The sequence below is a fragment of the Octopus bimaculoides genome, chromosome 18, assembly GCF_046866305.1.
Source record: "Octopus bimaculoides isolate indiv1 chromosome 18, ASM4686630v1, whole genome shotgun sequence".
Lineage (NCBI taxonomy): Eukaryota > Metazoa > Mollusca > Cephalopoda > Octopoda > Octopodidae > Octopus > Octopus bimaculoides.
This window is the reverse complement of record NC_142945.1, coordinates 34,525,857-34,540,169: the sequence shown is the minus strand read 5'-3', so window position 1 is coordinate 34,540,169 and position 14,313 is coordinate 34,525,857.

Sequence of the window (14,313 nt, the reverse complement as noted above, 5' to 3'; positions counted from 1 at the left end):
ATATACATCAGGCACGTGTCATCAGTAATTGCTCAGGGTGGGCAGTTGGTGACATTTATGTAGCAAAACACACAAAAAATAAGTGAAACACAGGTACACGATTGAGTTGAAGGCAGATCTACATTTGCATTTATAGCACGTAAAGAAAATGGTGTTGTAGAAGTGTACACAGCATGTATACCATAGCAGTACTATGCATAGTTTAATTACTGTGATTGAAAAGCAGGGGCGAATTATGCCTATCTAATCTACAAAAAAATAAAACATCTTGCATTTTATGCATAGTAATCAAACTTACCTTCATAATTTTATTGAATTAGGTGCATTATTTTCCATGAGAGGAAACTGTTGCTATCAATCTATTGTATTCAAGTTAGGTACAACCTACCTTGCCTGCCAAGGTGGCACATCCCTGCTATATATATATATATATATATATATATATACTTTCAAAAATTATTTTAATAATAATAAAGGTTAAAATCAATAATGATTTTACTAGGTAGCCAGTGCAGAAAATAAAAACCTTTTAGGTAAATTTTACGAATTATTTTAAAATTATATACATAATTATAACAGGGGTCGGCTTAAAGCATCACCTCATGCTGCTAGTAAAAAAAGGGACTAAAAAAAGACTTTAACATCTATTTTTAGCAGTGTGAGGTGATGCTTTAAGCTGATCCCTTGTTATGATTATGTATATAATTATAAAATAATTCGTGTGTATATATATATATATATATATATATATATATATATATGTATGTATGTATTATGATGAATGTAAACAAACCAATGTTTGCTTTAGAATTACTGAAATGTGTACTGTGAGATACAAATATGATGATAATTTATTTTCAAATGCACAAACGCTGATTGAATAGCAAAGACAGTATAAAATATCCATACAGGATATGAGATTGATGCATTGCTGACCATAATTTATCCTGTCGGACATTTTGGAATGCATTCATCGAAACATGTGTAGAAGAATTCAAGATATAAATGGTTTAACAACATCCCGAGAGTTCATCTCCTTATTCAATTTTCCTATTTTCTATAAAACACAACTTACTATCCTGGATTTAAATCCAGGGACACTTAAGCAACATTTAGCTACCTTGTAATTATTCCCCTGGAATTTTCCTTTAAATTGTAAATTATATATATATATATATATATATATATATATATATATTAGAGAAATTATACAAAATGTATAAGTGGATGATGAGTAAAGCACCAGCACAGTTTCGATTACCTGTTGCTATCCGTAGATTGCAGGAACTTCATAGTGGTGGTTGAGGTAACAGTATTAATAAAATTAATGGAAAAAAAGATTTTATTTAGAACGACACATGTTTTGACCCATTCTAGGTCTCCTCGGGTACAGAAATAGATAGAAAAATTAAAAAATAAGAAGTCTCACTAGAGATTAGGTTTTACATATCACTAAATGTCTGTCAACTTTGGGAATGAGTAAAAAAAAAACAGAGAGAAGTTGAAATGCAAAAAATTCAAATATGAACAGGAAAATTCTAGTTTAAAGAAAATGACGTAATGAGCCATTGCTATTGTAACTGTTGAGAAAGAAAAGTAGAAAGGAAACAGACGAAAATTTTTTTTGTATTCATGCTCATATGCACATATACATACACGAATACATATGTATATATATATATATACATATATATATATATACATCCAATAAGTCTCCTCAACCATGGTGTGTCACCTGATGATTCAAAAGTATTTTTTAAATGGGCTGATTATGCAACATGCCATGCCTGATGCTGCCTGCTTCTTGAAAAAGGTTGTCCATCTTGGTTTACTGTCTTCTATTGTAGAAGTTGCTCACATTTTGATGAGGTAGAAAGTAGTAAATTATTCTGGCTCAAAGAGAAACAGTTTAATTGGAAGCCAGTGAATGAGGTATTTATTTGCAAAAAAGCTAAGTTGCTTTACAAGTAGCTTGAGAATATTTCTAGAGCTTATTCCTCTATTTCTCTCTCAGGACTCCTACTCTTAATATTCATGCCAATAATTTTCTCTTCTTCTATCATTTTGCTATCTTTCATTTTAAGTGAATGATCTGCAAATCTCAGGTGAGAATCTCTACTATTTTTCCTTTGTTAACTTATTATATTTCAAAATATTTAATTTACTTGTTTCTTTTTTAAATTTAATTGATCCCTTGTTTTACGGATTATTTATGTAACCTAACGTGTAATAATACCTTCAATATTTTATTTCAATGTCCGTTAGCTTTTATATCTTAGAAGAAATATCTTCAAAATAAAGTGTGAATTTTTTATTGCATTTTAGTATATGAATTCATGTTTATTGATCGTGTTTTATGAATGCTTAAAAGGATGCTTTGGATGAAAATGTTAGGTTTAAAAAAAACATTGTCCTCATATACATATGTTTCAACTTAAGTAATAAGGTATTTTTATAGCAATGACTGAAGTTCTAATATGACCCAGCTGTTAACATATGTGGGTCTATGTATGTGTGTGTACAGTTTCTTTCTACCAATATCCACTCACAAGTTATTTGCTAATATAAGAGTATAGTAGAAGCCCAAAGTGCTGTGCAGTGGGATTGAATCAGGAACCATGTCGTTATGTGTTAAAGTGCTAACCACATAACTATAAATATATAGATTATACTTGAAATTATGTTATATAATTGTAAAAGTATCCAAAAAACCTCACTAAATTCCTTCAGTGACTTTATGAAATGTCTATAAACGGGAAGTGATAACATAATAAAAGACATTCAAATAGTTACAGAATTCTCTACAGATTTGAAATCTTGCTTTCCTTTTAGTAGACGTTTTCATAAATGCTGATAGCAAGTGAATAATTTTTCAGAATATTAAGTGGTGTGAACAGTGTTTTTTTTTTTTTTTATGAGGGATAATCACTTATAACAAGACTGAATAATTAAAAGTAAATCTGCAACCAATTGACTTTTTATTTGTGTCAAGTGGGAAATGTATCGTTGACAGGGTGTACCATCTCTTTTCTGCAATATTAAAAACATAACATAGAAAGAAATTATTTTTATTTCAGGTATTTTTCATGATTGCATTTGAATTATTCATGACAAATGTTGAAATACTTTGAATATATAAAATTTTAGTGTTGCTTGGCTGCATAGTTAAGAAATTTGCTTCTTAACCACATGGTTTTGGGTTCAGTTCCATTGTACAGCACCTTGAGTAAGTGTTTTCTACTATAGATCCAGGTCAGTTATAGCCTTGTGAGTGTATTTGGTTGATTGAAACTGAAAGAAGACATTTGGTGTGTGTATGTTTTGGGATGTACGTGCATATTTATATGCATGTTTGTTTATTTGTAATTGCTAGTTTGACAGTGTGATGTATATTGTTATTGTCATTTTCTTTAATCAAAAAATCATCCAGGCACTTCATATCTTAAAAGTGGTACGGAGTAAATGATCCCTTACTCAAAAATCAGAAAAGAATTAGTATCAGGGAGGTTATCTGGCTGTAAAACAATGTCTCAAACAACAAATTCATCCAAACCATGCAAACATGGAGAAACAATTATATATTGTATAATTTTCTAAAAGCAAAAGTATACTAGAATTTAACTGATGTCAGTGATTAAATATTTATGTTACCCAATAATTTCAGTTTTTTAAAAAATAAGACTTTTTTTATAAGAATTACTTTTTAAAATACCACATGAGATCCAGTTTCTATAATAAATCATGTCCATATTGTGAACTTAGAAAACAATAGCTGTTTTACCATATCAAATGTGTTAATATGAAAGAAAAAATATTTAAAATATTTTCTTCCATTCTTGTTGGTTTTTCTGTTTGTTCTGGTATTTGTGTAGCAAACCATTTCATATTTCTCTCCCTCTCTCTCTCTCGCTCCCCCTCTCTCTCTCTCTCACTTTGTTTCAATGTTGCTGTAACTACGTCATCTAAAAACAAATATTTCATTTTTTATTTTACACAATTCTGCCTTCATTTCCACTACTTTGTTGTCTGTAAACTTAGGAAAAATATAGCCAGTTGTGTGTGTGTGTGTGTGTGTGTGTGTGTGTGTGTGTGTGTGTGTGTGTGTGTGTGTGTGTGTGTGTGTGTGTGTGTGTGTGTGTGTGTGTGTGTGTGTGTGTGTGTGTGTGTGTGTGTGTGTGTGTGTTTAATCTATCAAAAATTCAACTACTTTTTGATGAGTAAATTTACCTCATTCTCTATTAATTTTCATTGGTTCTGAGATAATGTTTGGTAACTTTGTGTGTGTGTGTGTGTGTGTGTGTGTGTGTGTGTGTGTGTGTGTTTAATCTATCAAAAATTCAACTACTTTTTGATGAGTAAATTTACCTCATTCTCTATTAATTTTCATTGGTTCTGAGATAATGTTTGGTAACTTTGATATCTTTAGCAAAAATTACCAGCTTTCTATTTTTTATACTTATTGCATTTCTAAACTATTTTTATGAACAATTTAAATGTTTGTTCATTTTTTAAATAAATGGTGTTTTAAAATATTTTCTCTTTTATATATTTCTTCAGGATTTTGACGTTTTGTATGCATTTGAATGTTCAAATTCTTCATTCTCCTTATCATAAATATTGCACTTCACAAGAAATAAACTGTAACATCAGATGGGAGCTAGAGGAATGTTTACCAAAAAGCACACCACCTGAGGGAATCAGCCTTGACATTTTATTAAGTTTTATTCGGTACATGCCTGGATCTTATATCCGTCCTCTTACTATAAATATATATATATATATATATATATATACATGTGTGTGTGTGTGTGTGTGTGTGTGTGTGTTCGCGTCCTCCTACTGCCTGAAAACCAGTGTTGGTTTGTTTACATGATTTGCGAAGAGAAACTGATAGAATAAGTGCTACACTTAAACCAAATTTTATTTGTTCAACCAAAACCCTTCACAGTGTGATCCAGCATGGCTGCTGTTCTATAACTGAAACAAGTAAAAGATAAAGTAATTTAGGCTTCAGCTAGTTATAATACATGTATATATATATATCTACAAACTGAAGGATGGACAGATGGATAAATGGATATGGTAAGACAGAAAGTCAGGCCATTCAAAAGGTGCTGGAAGGCAATTGATAACCAACGTCCATGACCAGTTGTCATCAGTAACTAACGTTCAACAAATGAAAGAACAGTCTTAATGTTTGTTTCCTAAGACCAAACAGACTTCAGCAAAAGTACAACTACTGCTCACAACAAGGATATCTGAAAGAATTATTTGTGTGAAATGATAACATACATACCCCACAAATAATGACTCCCTGATAACAAAAATATATCTGTGCTGGCCAAACGCCTCCATCTTCAATATACAGATATGTTTGCAATGCATCAAAAGTCGTGAATGCTACATTAGAGTAAATATTTGGACTTTATACATAAAAAAAAACAATAAATAAAAATAATTAATGCAAGAATAATAACATCATCATCATCTACAAAGCCACAGACAAAAATACCTGTAATTTGCAGATTTAAAAAACCATCTTTATAATAAAAAGTAAAGCAAAGATTAGCAACCTGCAGAAAATGGTAATGCACAATAAGTGCTTTTGGCACATCTGCAGGCCAGCATACATGTTAATGTTTAACCCAACACTGGCATATTGAAAGTCTATGGAATGGGATTCACCGCTATAGTTTTTCTGCTACAACACATTTAGGATTTTGAATTTCATTCATAAAAACCTAACAAATCAACTTACACAACAATTTATGATTAAAATGACATTTCAATATCTTTATTCTTGTTCTTCTTTCATGTAATTATATATATGTGTATGTGTGTGTGTGTGTGTATATATATATACACCTCGTGGGCATCGGTACCATTTTCCTCTTTCTCCGTTCTTCCATTCTCCGAACTTTCCATCTTTCCGACGAAGGGCTACGCCCGAAACGTCATACACTCTCTCTTTCCTTTCCTGAGCGTCCAATAATACTATCCATATCACGTCCTCACTTTGTTGTTTTTTTGTTTTTTTGTTATTGTGTTTTTGAACTATATATATATATATATATATATATATATATATATATATATATATATATATATATGATGATGATGATGATGGACTCTCCCATTGAAAACAGTGTATGAGTTTTCAGCTTTTGCCAAACAGACTGCACAAATGATATGATAACGCATGTGCTGTACATTAGCTCACTCCTTCCATCAAATCGAAATTGTCTGTACATGTGCACAGCATACCATGCATCAGAAGTCAAAGTGATCGCAAACCAACATGAGATGAAGTCTCTTGCTCAAGAACACAACACACAACCCAGTCTAGGAATTGAAACCACAATTTTGTGATCGTGAGTGCAAAACTCTAACCACTAGGCCATATATCATCACATATATATGCATGTGTGTATCATATATAATATATGCATATATGTATGTGTGTGCGCTGAGAAAATCTGGAACTCAACTGAAGATAGAAAACTCCGAATGACCCGTCCTTGTTTTTTTCTGTCCTTTTTTGCATCATCTAACTGTCCAGATGTTTTGTTTCCACCTGTTACGTTCTCATTCCATTTTTGTTTTCTTATATATATATCTTATATATATAAATATGTTGACTCAGTTGGTCATAAATGACCATGGGTGCACCTAAGTGGTTCCCCTCCAGTGTACAAGTCAGGGCAGAAAGTCATCTCACCAGCAAACACACAACCTAGGGTTGTTTTTATGGAAGACCAGCAGTCACCCATGCATACCAGCCTCCCCTCTCCATGCTACTGATGCTATCCAAGGGAAAGGCAAAGGCTGATGCAGCTTAACACCAGTGACATCGCAACGCATTTCTACAGCTGAGTAAAATGGAGCAACATGAAGTAAAGTGTCTTACTTAAGAACACATCATGCAGCTCAGTCCAGGAATCGATCTCACAATCTCACAATCGTAAGTTCGACACTCCAACCACTCAGCCATGCACCTTCACATACATACATATATGTGGTCTGATCAATATGTATCAGGACTGTTGCCATAGTAACGAAGCTAAAGCATGGCAAGTAAATTCGCTTGGCAACTTTCGACCATAGACTCTGCTGTGCATGTGCACTAAGTTTCAACATTCTAGCTCACTTTCGCTGTTTGGATGGAAAGTGTGTAGTGTGTGATTGTCGCATTGACCATGACAGAGAAAGTTGTCACGGTGATACCTACCTACTCGGAGGCCTACACAAAGTTGCAGAAAGTGTATAGAGAGGAGCATATTAGCCACACACAAGTAATCGAGTGTTTCACACATTTCCAAGATGGCCAAAAAATTTTTGATATTGACGAACGTTCTGGGAGACCCGCATCCAGCAGAACTGAGGAAAACATTACGTGCAGCTGTGAGGGGAAATCATGGTGTCACCATCCGTGAGTTATCAGAGGATGTTCAGATTAATTATGGTTCAGTTCAGTCAATTATCACGGAAGATTTGGGTATGAAACACGTATCTGCCAAGTTTGGGCCAAACTGCTTTCAGCTGACCAAAAACACACTCGGGTTTCACTTGCACAAGATCTCCTTGATTGCGTCAAGAACGATGAAAACTTTTTGAAGACTTTGTGTAAGCCTCTGAACAGGAAGCACCAAGCTTTTGACAAAATTTGATATAGATTCTTTGCTCAGCTTTCTGTCATGATCAATGCAACAATCACATACTACGTATCTTCCTTCCAAACACTACTGTAAACAGTGGAAGTAAGCTAGAATGCTAAAACATGGTGCACATGCACAGCAGAGTTCAAAGTTAATCTGTGCCAAGCAACTCCAGACTGTGTGCTTTAACTTCGTTACTATGACAACAGTCCGGATACTTATTGATCAAACCACGTATATACACATATATTATATGTAATACACACATACACACATACAGATCACCACCATCATCATCATTATTTTAACATTTCCAGATGAGACTAGTTCAGTCCATTTGCAAATGGAGTTCCCTGAAGCATATTTTCTACAGTCAGTGCTCAAGGTAATGTTTCTTGATGGCTGGACATATTTTTGTAGAAGATTAGAAATGAACAACACAGCTTGCATGATGATAAAACCTGTTTACAACTTTTGCATGTTAAGACAAGGTATCAATTACACAAACACACTGACTCATGTTCACACACACATGCACACACGTACACACATACACATACACATGTACATACTATAAATAGATATATGTTGGATTTATTTCAATTTTCATTTCCCAGATCGCAAGGCTTTGGTAGGCTCAAGGCCATAGTAAAAGACACTAGTCCAAAGTATAGCACAGTGGGATTGAACTCAAAACCACGTGATTTTGGGGGAAATTGTGAAATTAACTTCTTAAGCATACGGTGTTACTTTTGCCTATATATATATATATATATATATATATATATATATATATATATATATATATATATATATATATATAGAATAAATTGTAAATCCAAAAAATAACAACAAAAATACAAAGGATTCTGTGGTACACATGTTTCAAGCTTTATATCAGTGTATAATTTACAATACAAAGCTATCTTCAGCCGCAAAAGTATTTCTCTCCCAGGAAATGGAGAATTATACGAGGTATAGTACTATACAAAATACCGAAAGGATCTTCACCTCTTATATCACACCTTTCTTCCTCCTTTAACGCCGATGTGATATAATTTCCTGGGAGAGAAATACTTTTGCGGCTGAAGATAGCTTTGTATTGTAAATTATACACTGATATAAAGCTTGAAACACGTGTACCGCAGAATCCTTTGTATTTTTGTTGTTATTTTTGGGATTTACAATTTATTCTATATATATATATATATATATATATATATATATATATATATATATATATATATAGAGAGAGAGAGAGAGAGAGAGAGAGAGAGAGAGAGAGAGAGAGAGAGAGAGAGAGAGAGAGAGAGAGAGAGATCTGGTAGGGTATATAATAGCACTTGCTAAAATCAGAGCCAAGACTCCAAAACCACCATAAACTCACAATAAAGACACACACGAGCAATGCAATGAACATATTAGAAATAGGCTTACCTTTGCATTGAATACATCAGTAAGTAATGTATATTTCAATACTAATCGATTTCACTCTCTGTATGACCAACATATTCTGGGATCTTCAGTTGCAAATAACATTTTAACCTCTATTTCTAAAATATTCACTACATTAGCAAGTGGTATTATATACCCTGCTAAATCTAAATTTTCCTTATATTATGCCTGTAATGGTGTGAACTTGCTGGCCACTTTATTATTACCTTATTAATACCATTAATAACAGTAATAATACATCTTTATTTAAAATTTATTCTTGTACATGATAGTTTTGTTTTAAACAGAGTTGGATGTTTAAAGTAAGAAATACACACAAGCTAATGTAGTGAATATTTTAGAAATAGATGTTAAAATGTTATTTTCAACTGAAGATCCCAAGTGAAGTTTTCAAATGCTGGACTAAACTTTGAACGTTAACCTTTACACTGCCAAAGCAAAGCAAAGGATTAAGTCCAATAAAACCAAAAGCAACTAAAACTAATTACACATCTGCTGGTTCAAAACTTTGTCAACCTATTTCCTTTTTTTGAATCACTAAAAACAAACCTATGATCTGAAACTGACACACCTAAATATACAAATTGTTTACAAAGTTCTGCATGTATGAATGAATTCCGAACAAAAACATCCCAAAATTTAGTCAATAAAATATTCTCCATGGAACCTGTCCATCACAACTCACCTTACAACCTAATTACTTTTCACCTGAACCACACAAATCCCAGAAAAAATTTATCTCAGTAGAAACTATACAAAGGCAAGATTAACTTGATTCATCACAGTCCAATGATGGCTTGGCTGGCTGAAGCTTCGAAGTCTCTATCGATATTATTCTCGCAAAACAATTATATATATGAATATACAGTATATACATAAATATATATCCTCCTCATCATCATCATCATCGTTTAACGTCCGTTTTCCATGCTGGCATGGGTCAGATGGTTCAACTGGGGTTTGGGAAGCCAGGAGGCTGCACCAGGCTCCAGTCTGATCTGGCAGTGTTTCTACAGCTAGATTCCCTTCCTTATGCCAACCAATCCAAGAGTGTAGTGGGTGGCTTTTACATGCCACCAGCACAGGAGCCAGAGGGGGCTGGCATCAACTATGATCGGGCAGTGCTTTTTATGTGCTAATGGCACGGGGACCACAATTACAATTTCCATTTGATTGTGATTTGATTTGATTTTGATTTGATGTACTTGACTCAATAGGCCTCCTGAAGCATGGCATGTCACCCTATGATCCAAAGATACTTTTTGAGTGGGCTGGTTATGTGACACTGGTTGTAGGTTACAGCTGTGATCTCATTTTATTTGCTGGGTTTTCTCAGTCACAGCATATCTCCAGAAGTCTTGGTCTTTCGTCACTGCATCTGTGAGGCCCAAATTTCGAAGGTCATGGTTCACCACCTCATCCCATGTCTTCCTGGGCCTTCCTCTACCCCAGATTCCTTCCCCTGTTTGGGACTGGCACTTCTTCACACAGCTCTCCTCATCCATCCATAGTACATGACCATACCAATACAATCATCTCTCTTGCATGCCATATCCAAAATGCTTCTTATGTCCAACATTTCTCTCAGGGCACTTACACTCTGTCATGTGTGCACACTGACACTACACATCCAGCGGATCATGCTAGCTTCCTTTCTTTCGAGCCTACGCATGTCTTCAGCAGTCATGGCCCATGTTTCACAGCTGTGAAGCATGGCAGTTTGCACATATGCATCATACAATCTACTTTTCACTCTGAGCGAAAGGCCTTTTGTCACCAGTAGGGGTAGAAGCTATCTGAGCGTTGCTCAGGCAATTCTTACTCTAATGGTAATGCTCTCTGAGTATCCACCACCACTACAGACTTGGTTGCCTAGGTAGCGGAAGCTATCAACTATTTCTAGCTTCTTCTCTGGCATGAGATGGAATCTGCTTTCTGAACAACTATGATGTTTATTGCCTCTGTGCATCTGCCGCACACGAAAGCTATCTTCCCGGTTAATCTTCTTATGCATTCATAGCTTACTCTGGGTACATCTTATGGAGTTTCTACCTACAACTTTTCTACAGATCGAGCAGGGCCACCTACATGAAGGGGTGTGTGATGTGTTCGCCTTCCTACTTACTAAGGTCATAATTTAATATTCAGGTACACACCTTATAGTTTGCTATTTAAAGCCTGTTCACAGTAGCCAGTTATGTGATGTCAGCAACAGTCTGGATGTATATTCGTTGTGAATAAAGAGACTTGTAATTTCCGTTTTTGCTCATGTCTTTACAAATGTGTGTGTGTGTGTGTGTGTGTGTGTGTGTGTGTGTGTGTGTGTGTGTGTGTGTGTGTGTATGTGTGTGCGTGCGCATGTGTGTGCATATGTAGACAGATAGACAGGCAGAGAGAAAAATAAATAGATAGATAAATAGATAGATAGGTAGGTAGGTAGGTAGGTAGGTAGGTAGGTAGGTAGACAGATAGATAGACAGACAGTCAGACAGACAGACAGACAGATAGAGAGATAGATGGATAAAGAGGAACAGAAAGTGAAACAGGCAAAGAGAAAGAGAAAAGTGATGAACAAATGTGTGTGCGTATTTGCATAAACATTATTTGTTTATTTACCTATTTATTTATTTATAAATACACATACACACAAATACATACTTATTCATTCACATAAACTAAAATCAAACTTCAACTCTATTTCAGAAAAAAAACTACCTTATTCTGTCGATTAATAACAGAAGTCTGCTTTTAGAAAGAGAAAGAAATATTAAAAGGAATCATTTCTTTCCTTTCCACTTCATTGTTATGTGCTTTGTATCTTACGTTTGCACATTTTGACTGTTGTGATATTTTCAGTTATATAGAAATATCTTGCTGTTTCAGATATATTTGCAAATTGAATGGCTTTAATTCAATAATATGAGATTGTCACCTGTACTGCAATATTTCGTAATGTGCTTAATTTAAAGAGAATGAATTGAATTCATATCAGTCTGGAACCATATATATTTATTACTATGTTTTATTTGTGTCTGAAAGTGTGCATGCACGTGTGTATGTGTGTGAGTGTGTATATACATACATACACACATACATGCATACATACATACATATATATATATATATATAGGTATGTATATGTATATATATATATATATATATATATATATATATATATATATATATATATATATATATTATTCATTCAGTTGTTTAGGAGCTGTTTTTATAACCTATCATGCTTTGTATATTATATTTGCATATTTTGACTGGTGGGATATTTTCAATTTTGTACAAACACATATATATATACATATGTATACACACACACACATTACAAAAGAAAATAAGTGCCAGGGCTCAGTATAGAAAGAATGTAGCAGTGCTCAAATGATTTAAACATAAAATCTAAAGTCTTTATCAATGATTAGGTCCACAGGGTAAAGAATGACTATAAGAGAAATCCAGGTGAGCTGATATGGAGGTAATGATGCAGATAAATTAAATATATTCAGAAGATAAACCTATATGTACAAATGCATAGATATTCATTTATATATTGACAAATAAATTTACTTTTGCATGGAGTATAAAAAATACAGAAGATTAAGGAGAGAATAAAAATTTATATAGGTGCAGGTATGGCTGTGTGGTAAGTTTACTTTCCAGCCATATGGTTCTGGATTCAGGCCCTCTACATGGCACCTTGGGAAAGTGTTTCCCTGTAGTCCCAGGTCAACCAAAGCCTTGTGATTGGATTCATTTGACAGAAACTGAAAGAAGTCTATCATATGTGTGTGTGTGTGTGTGTGTGTGTGTGTGTCACTGAGTTTGTGTTGTTCCTCCACCCATCATTTGACAACCAATGTTGGCTTGCTTAGATTCCTGTTACTTATTGTTTTGGCAAAAAGAGATTGATAGAATAAGCACCAGGCTTTACAAAAGAAAATGTGTGGCAGGGTTCATTTGTGTGCATAAACCCTTCAAGGAGGTGCCCCAGCATGGCCACACTCTAATGACCAGAAAAAGATAAACGATATTAATATGTAAGTATTTGCATGTACAATCTTCCCTATTACAATCCTCTCCAACAATTGGAAAGCAAAACTAATGATCAGTTGACTGATTGTGTGCTTTTAAACTTAGATCCATCTAAATTACAATGAAATGTCCTTGGAATATCTAGATCAGCAGTGATTTTAAAATTAGGGATAGGTTCAGCATACTTGCCTACCCAACTACCCTTTCCAAGTCTCTATCTCTATCTTCAATGATACACCTTCACTACTTCTTTTCTCTCTTTCCAGCTGGGGAAGTCATGTATCTTCTCTATAAGAAGACACCTATTCCTATTCTGCCATCATACATTATCCTTTCTGTACACAGCATAAAGCCACTTCCCTCAATATTCTCTAATCCCAGGCCCATTCAGTATCACCAACATCTCCCCTCTCTCTTCACTCTCTCCTTCAGTACTACACTCTGCCCTCAGTTGAGGGGGCTTGTGTTGCAGGTTACCTGTGACCTTGCTGCTGCCAGTGCCACATAAAAAGTATTCAGTACACTCTGTAAAGTGGTCGAAGATAGGAAGGGCATCAAGCCATAGAAACCATACCTGTGGAACTGTCCAACCCAAGCTAGTCAGGAAAATGGACAATGATGATGACAATTAGTGCTAAGATCAAATTTGTTCACCTGACTATCCGTTTGTTCAATTACATATATACATATACATATCTATCTATCTATCTATCTATCTATTTATATATGTAAAAGACACCATTTTGAGCGGGGCCATTGCCAGTACCGCTTGACTGACCTTCGTGCTGGTGGCACGTACAAGCACCCACTACACTCTCGGAGTGGTTGGCATTAGGAAGGGCATCCAGCTGTAGAAACTCTGCCAAATCAGATTGGAGCCAGGTGTAACCACTTGGTTCACCAGTCCTCAGTCAAATCGTCCAACCCACGCTAGCATGGAAAGCGGATGTTAAACAATGATGATGATGATGATGTAATATATAAATGAAATTTATGTAATATCTATATATATATATATAAATATTATATGTGTATAAGAATGGATGACCACTCAGTGGACATCCATTATGCTAGAAATAGATCACCTACGATCTAACAACAAAGAAAAGAATGTTCTCTAGAAAAATTCAGCAAACTCCAGAAAGTAAGTGGGTAAGACAAA